The sequence below is a fragment of the Vulpes lagopus genome, chromosome 6, assembly GCF_018345385.1.
Source record: "Vulpes lagopus strain Blue_001 chromosome 6, ASM1834538v1, whole genome shotgun sequence".
NCBI lineage: Eukaryota > Metazoa > Chordata > Mammalia > Carnivora > Canidae > Vulpes > Vulpes lagopus.
Window position 1 is genome coordinate 126049985 of NC_054829.1, and position 7488 is coordinate 126057472.

The 7488-nt window shown below is 35.9% G+C and overlaps 1 pseudogene; it reads right to left on the reverse strand.

Moving 5' to 3' along the window:
- Positions 1–1035: 1035 nt before the first annotated feature.
- On the reverse strand, positions 1036–6323 carry LOC121492729 (annotated as a pseudogene).
- Positions 6324–7488: the final 1165 nt, after the last annotated feature.

Consider the following 7488-nt stretch of genomic DNA (forward strand, 5'->3'; position numbering starts at 1 on the left):
AATAAATAAAATAACTGAGATCTATATTTTTTACACTAGACCTCACAGAAACATTTGAGTAATGTAAACTGACCATCCCAATAATCTGGATTCTGAAGAATGGTTTATGCTATTGGAGACTTTGGTGGCTCCAAATTACATTAATTAACCTCAGATTAAAACAGCAAAATATCGATAATCATAATATAATAATAAAAAATGTGTGAAAACTTTTCTGGATAAATTTGCACAGAAATCTCTCTTTCACCAGTCAGATGCACACATGCTCACACACACACATATGGAATTGACAGTGAAGTATATAGTTAGAACTCTAGGATCAACCAACTTTGTTTTTTTTTTTTTTTTTGGATCAACGAACTTTGAGAGAAGTAAGTAGATGGCTGTAATATTATCAATATTCCTTTGAACACTTATAATGCATTAAGCATTATATTATGTGCTTTATGATATTGTTTTATTTAACATAAGAATACTATATGATAACTTCTTCTAACATTTTTATTCTAACATATAAGGAAATTGATGAAATTTACTTCCGAGTTATTAGGGAAAGATATAGAATTCATACTTAGGATTCTTCCTGCTATACCCGTTAGTTCCCAATGAGTAGTCCTCAGACCTACAACATTGACAACAGCAGAAAACCTTTAGAGAAGCAAATTCTTTTCTACACCTTATTACAACATTGAGCTTATTTCACCTGTATATTTTCATGTCCCCACCATTTCTATTTGTCTGACCACCACTACTATCATGTCCTATCATAACATTCCATACATACTTTAAACAGAGCAAAGGGGGAATTCCATCTTTAAAAACTAACCAGGCAAAAAAAATAAAATAAAATAAAATAAAAAAATAAAAACTAACCAGGCAATTTGGACAACACATTCTTGACAGTGAAACCTGGACAGCAGTTATCAGACACTGTAGTGGAAGTTCTCACTCTGCAGTATAGAAAGGACAGCTGATATCAACTGTTACGGAAATGAGATAAAATGGAAAATTTTAGCAAACTGTTTAAACTATTTCTTAAAGAAACTTGCTCCATTGTCATAGATCTTGAATAGCCTCTTGGTCAGTCATCTGGAAGCAATTCTTCACGTAATTGATGAACTTGGCTTCTACTTTGGGAAGAAAATGATCTTTTTCTATACCTGTTTACATTTTTGCTTTAATGTCTCTACAGGACTAGGTCCTTCCTGTGTTTTGAGAATCTTTTCCTTTTTTTTTTTTTGAAAGATTTTTGATGTTTTTGATGTTGGTGTTGATAGTTTTGAGTTTTTTCCACTCTGGTTTGCTTTTTGTGTATTTTTGGCTCGAGTATCTCATATAGATTTCTTTACTGAAGCCTTTTCTTCAGTTTCATCATCTTCCAAATCATCATCACCATCTTCATCGTCATCCTTGATCATCATTGTTGTTATCCATCATCATCTTAATCAGCAGCAAGTTTGACTTTTTTCTATGGAAACTTGTTACCATCTCCCAGACGCAGAACATTTTTCCAGATATACTAAGGAGTTTCACATTCTCTTCTGCCATATCTTCTAACTCTACATCTTCCTCCACAGCCACTAAGTGCTTTCCACCAACATGCCCAGTCTGTGAACCACCATTTGAATGTGAGACCACAGGCAGTGTTATTTCAAAGCCCCCAAGGGAAACTGTTGGCTGCATGGACATTTTCAAAATTGTGAGTGTGATTTTAATTGGACTGCCTTCATAATTCATTTCCCCTGCTTCAACAATGTGCAATTCACCCTTTTTACCAGTCCCTAAACTGACCATTCTTAAAGATAACTGGTGCTCATTTTCATCATTATCCAACTTAAAGTGATAATCTCTGTCAACCTTTAGTTCACAACCGAAAAGATAGTTCTGGGACCTCAGGGTGCTTATGGCCATGTCTATCCAATCTTCTACAGAACGGTGAGACCCACTTAGGTGGGAGAAAAGGAAAATAGAAATCAAACACTACTGTTCCACAGAACAGATGCACAGGACAGCATCACATCAGGCCTAGAGAAGCAAAATTTTGAGCCCCAACCAAAAAAATCTACTGAGTCAGAAATTCCTGGGTAAGACCCAGCGACCTATACTTTTAAAATTCCTCTGGTGATTCCAATGCATGTTGATGTGTGACTGTAATCACCAAAACTCATTGTCTTAAACATAGCCCTACACTTAAAACAGATATTTGTGCTTGGTATCTGTGCGTGAAATAGGTGAAATTATTAGAGTACTCTCTTAGTCAGTTTGGGCTGCTGCAAAAACATTGAGTTTTTCATAGTTCTGGAGCTTGATATGTCCAAGATCAAGGTGCCAGCCAATCTGATGCTTTGGTGAAAGTCCTTGTCCTGTTGGCAGATTGCAGCCATCTTATTGTATGTTCACATGACCTCTTTTTTGTGCATGTGGAGACAGAGAAAGAGAGCTCTCGCGTCTCTTCTTATTCTTACAAGGGAACTAATCTCATCTTGAAGGCATCACCCTTACGACTTCATCTCAACTAAAATAACTCCCAAAAGCCCTCCCTAAATACCATCATCTTGGGGATTAGTGCTTCCACATGTGAATTTTGGAGAAACGCAAACATTTAGTCCACAACAAATTCCTAATACTATAATGGATTTCAACAATATGATAATTCCTAATAATGAGGCTGAAATACATCCTTACTGCAAAGCTTCAGTAGATCTTCCACTAATGGAACATTAAAAAAAGAAAAACCCTCTTGAAATTATTATGCAGATGCCACATTTAAATAGATTGTAAGAAAAAAAAATAATTAAAGGAATAAATCTGATTTTCACTCCAGCTGAATGAACAATGCTTTTTGTTATATCTAAAATTTCTTTACTTTTCTGGTAATGAATATAATATATTCTTCTTTAAAAACTGCATACAATTTTCTCATGGTACTATATATTTAGTGAAGATGAAAATCAAATGCTGTCATTGTCTTTAAAATGTAGTTGATTGTCGTATTGGAAAATTGTAGATAGAAATGTTTGAACTCTGAAAACCTTCAAAAGCAGAGAGTGATTTTCAATAGAAAAATTCAAAATTATAGGAAAATGAATGGAGATGAAACAATTCCTCAAAGGATTATGTGCTTGATAGGTATATTAGTTTCTTAGGACTATCATAATTAATTACCATTGTTTGAGTGGTTTAAAGCAACAGAAATTTACTCTTTATAGTTCTGGAAGCCAGAAGTACAAAATGAGGTGTCAGCAGCCACACTCCCTCCAAAGGATCTAGGGGACAATTGTTCCTGTCCTCTCTAGTTTCTGGTGACTGTTGGAATTCTTTAACTCTACAAATCTCTGCCCACCATCCTGTGGCCTTCTTTACCTGTGTGTCTGGGTTCCTTTTCTCTTTTCATAATAGACACCAATCATTGGATTTAGGTCCCATCCTAAATCCAGGATGATTTCATCTTGAAATCCTTTAAAAAGTACATCTTCAAAGATGCTATTTCCAAATAAAGTCACATTCTGAAACACCGGGTGGAAATTAATTGCTGCAGAATAACCCAATACAGTGGGCAAAAAACTAAAAAGAAAATAGATTTTAAAAGTTAAACTCCTTAATTACTTGCTTTTTTGTAGGGGATTATTCAAAACATTATAAAGTGGTATCGTTCATAGTACTTTGATTTATTTCAAGTAAATCATTGAAATTCCAGCCTTTATAAACAATATTCTTCTGAAAAGTAAACATCATTTTGAACTTAAGCTATTTCAATCCTCTGTTACTGCAGCTCATTTATATAATCAGAAACATCGTTTGCCACAAAATACAGTTTAAATTTTATGGAATATTTTTGTTTTATTTAAGGTTATGGGTATTGTTAAGCAAATTTCAGGAGGAAAAAACCTGTTGTATTACTCTATATTCTCGAAATCCTCACAAGGATATTTTTAAATTTTGAATTCTTTTTTTTTTTTGTCCACCCATAATAACATAAAGACTGTCTATTGTAAACCATTGTATGGGTAATGATATAACTTATAATTACTGGTTAAGGAATTCACTTTATATCCACAATGAAAATTTAAACAGCACATGTAGGTCTTACAATTTCAGATAGGTTTATTTATTTGGTAATAAGCCACAGATACTGTGAATAAGTTATGTATAACTCACACTGATAATAGGATTCATGTAATGTGTTTTGAGACACGCTCAACCATTATGCAAATTTCAGGGGATATAACTCTAAACAAAGGAAGGCACCAAAGAATTAACATGGCAATATAGAAGGCACAAAATTAAATGTCTCCAGAAGAAATGCAGGAATCCTTAAAATGTATAGAGCAGGTATAGAAAAAAGCAATAATGAAGACTGGAAAATTGGCAATTATATGCCCTACCTAATAACAGTGAAATGCAGAATATTTAAAAGAAATTTGGGACCATACAATACATCTTTCCACTGCCTTCATCCCGAGACACCAGAGTGCCTACAAATAAAAATAGGTTAGCAAAACCAGCAATCCCCATACAAAATGATCAATGTTGTATTAGGGACATGTATAGGAACAAATTCAGGAGTCAGGTAAGACTTTTCTGCAATAGTGGCATCTAAGGTGAAGGTTAAAGAGAGCATTTGGGTCTTGACAGAGTAATGGAGCAGAAGAACATTCCATTCAAAGAGTACAGTGTGTTAAATTACCTGAAGGCAAGTTCAGTTTACTGTATCACTGGGTTTTAGGAAGAATAATGCTAAAAGCTGAAGCTGGGAAGGGAAATAGGGTCCATATGAAAAGCCTAGTAAGCCATATAGAGTCTCACCCTGGGAACATTGGGGAGCCAATAACAGAGTTTACCAGGAATGTGACATGATCAGATTTGTACTTTAAAAATAATATTTTGGCTACAGTGTGGAAAATGGATTTGATTTGTGAGCACAACTGGAGGCAAAGACTCTAGTTGGAGGCTATTAGAGTAACTCAAGCCAGAGATGCTGGTGGCATGGACTGAAGTGTATCAGTGGAAATGAAAAAGAAATAGACTGAAGTGAATCATATTTAGAAGACAGACCTGACACAATCTGGTGATGGATTATATGTGGGAGACGAGAAAAACGAGAAAGCAGAAGAAGTCTGATGATACATAGTTTCCTGGCTTGAATAGATGGGTAGATAACAGCGTCACTTTCCCTTAAGGAGTGAGAAGAGTTGAACATGCTAATCAAGATTACCATTTATCTCTTATTTTCCCCCATTCAGTTTCTTTCACAGCATAATTCCACAGCTCTAAATTCAGCCCGAGGACATAATATGAAAGTTGTGACTCTACATAATACGTTGCCAAAGTCAAAGTAGCACATTTCTTGCATTTTATTTTTCTGAAGTCAAGATATCTTCTAATTGGTGCCAAAATAAATTTGCCAGGCACTTGGCAGAGGAGCTGTGAGGAAAGTACCAGAGGATGTGTTCTGGCAAAGTTACACCTGTGTGCATTTGCACTTGCTTTTCTCTAATGAGAGTAGTTAATAAGGATGCATACATAAACTGAAAGTCATCTTGGAATCACCGAGAGTGTCCTCTATGAGAAGACCAAGTGGAAGAAGTTCCACCCAAGTTCTTGCATGAAGGCTACCACAGCAGGCCAAATCACTGAGTGTTGCCCCCTGCAGAGGATGAGTCTTTGGAGAAGATGAGGCAAATTAAAGACTTCTTAATTTAAGATTCAAAACAGTCAAATAACTTGACCTGTTTGGGGATAGGGGGTGGATTATGGGAGGGCATTTTGTGGGTCTCTCCTATAGAAGTTGCTGGAAAAAAAAATCATATTGCTAGCAGCCAGAAAGGACAAATATATGTGGATCTAAAAGCAGAATGTAATGACTACAATATTAAAGACTTATCAGACCTCGGCACTGAGAAAATGGCTGGGCTCTTTGAAGAACAATGTGGCCTGACTGGGATGAAACCAGTAAGACATCTTTAAGTCAGAGAAACCAGATTACCAATGTCTGGTACATATATAATGTGGATTTAAGAAGCAATAGCAGAAGTCAGCTAGTCTGACCCTAGTATTTATTCAGTGTGTGAAAGTCAAATTGTGCCATCTGAAAGGCGCTGGAATCCTAGGTTGCTGGAAAATTCACACAAAGATCCAAGCAAGCTATATAGGCTTCTTACTAATAGATTATTAAATATATCCAACCGTAATGAAAAATCTCTATTGTGTGTGCGCTCCAAATTTAAGTAGTGTATACATGTGCAATACGTTATGGCATTCACACGGTCTGTATCAGAGAGAAGTGAGCAGTGCAAGGTGGTATATCTTCCACTGATTGTCATTGTAACACAATACATGGATCTGTAAGTTAAATGTTTGGCCCCAAATTGGTAACACAATAAAATGGATCTGTAATTTAAATGTTTGGCCCCAAGTCTTGATGACAAAACATTAAAATGCTTTCTAAAAAAGATTACATTTTGATAATCTTAAAATGAAAAACTTAATTTAAATATAATTTATTTAAAGTCACAGACAACACATTATACACAAAGTAATTGCCACATGTCTTGGAAGGTTTGGAATTCTGCCCCCAGTAGAAGGTCTGTTGTTACTATTCTTTAATTGTCAACTACTATGACCCTGACCATATATCTAAGGTCAAAATATCCAAATTTACACAAAACGTGCTTATCACTTAATGATCAACCGACCATGAAAACAGGAAAATATACTATGAGTTCAAACAAATATTAGTTAGGAGACCCTGGGTGGCTCAGTTGGCTCAACAACTGCCTTGGCTCAGGTCATGATCCCAAGGTCCGAGGGCTGGAGGCCTGTGTTGGATTCCTGCTCAGCAAGGAGTCTGCTTTTCTCTCTCCCTCTGCCCCTCCCCTCTGCTTGCACACACACACACACACACACACATGCTCTCTCTAATAAATAAATTATTTTTAAAAAAGATTTTATTTATTTATTCATGAGACACACACACGCACACACACACACAGAGAGAGAGACAGAGACAGAGACATAGGCAGAGAGAGAAGCAGGCTCCATGAAGGAAGCCTGATGTGGGACTCAATCCCGGGACTCCAGGATCACACCCTGCCGGGCCGAAGGCAGGTGCTAAACCGCTGAGCCACCCAGGGATCCCCAAAATAAATAAAATCTTTTAAAAATATTAATTAAAGACAAAATAATATATGGGTAGTTATGTTGTGAACGATTGGTTGCTTAAAAGTATAAAATCACATGCACAGGTTATAAAATATAGTGTGGCCGTGTCGATGCGTTTAGGGGATTGAGAAGACTAGAACCAGACTATGAAAGAAGCTCGATTGCCAATCTTTATCGTAATATGAATAAATACAAGATTTTCTCTGGTTCTAAAGGTTTCGTATGCACATATTCTATGCAAGGTTAACATTTCTCCTACTAAACTACTTTTAAAGTGATACTATGTCTACAAAAATAAATGCCATCTTAGAATTAAGAAATTCTGGT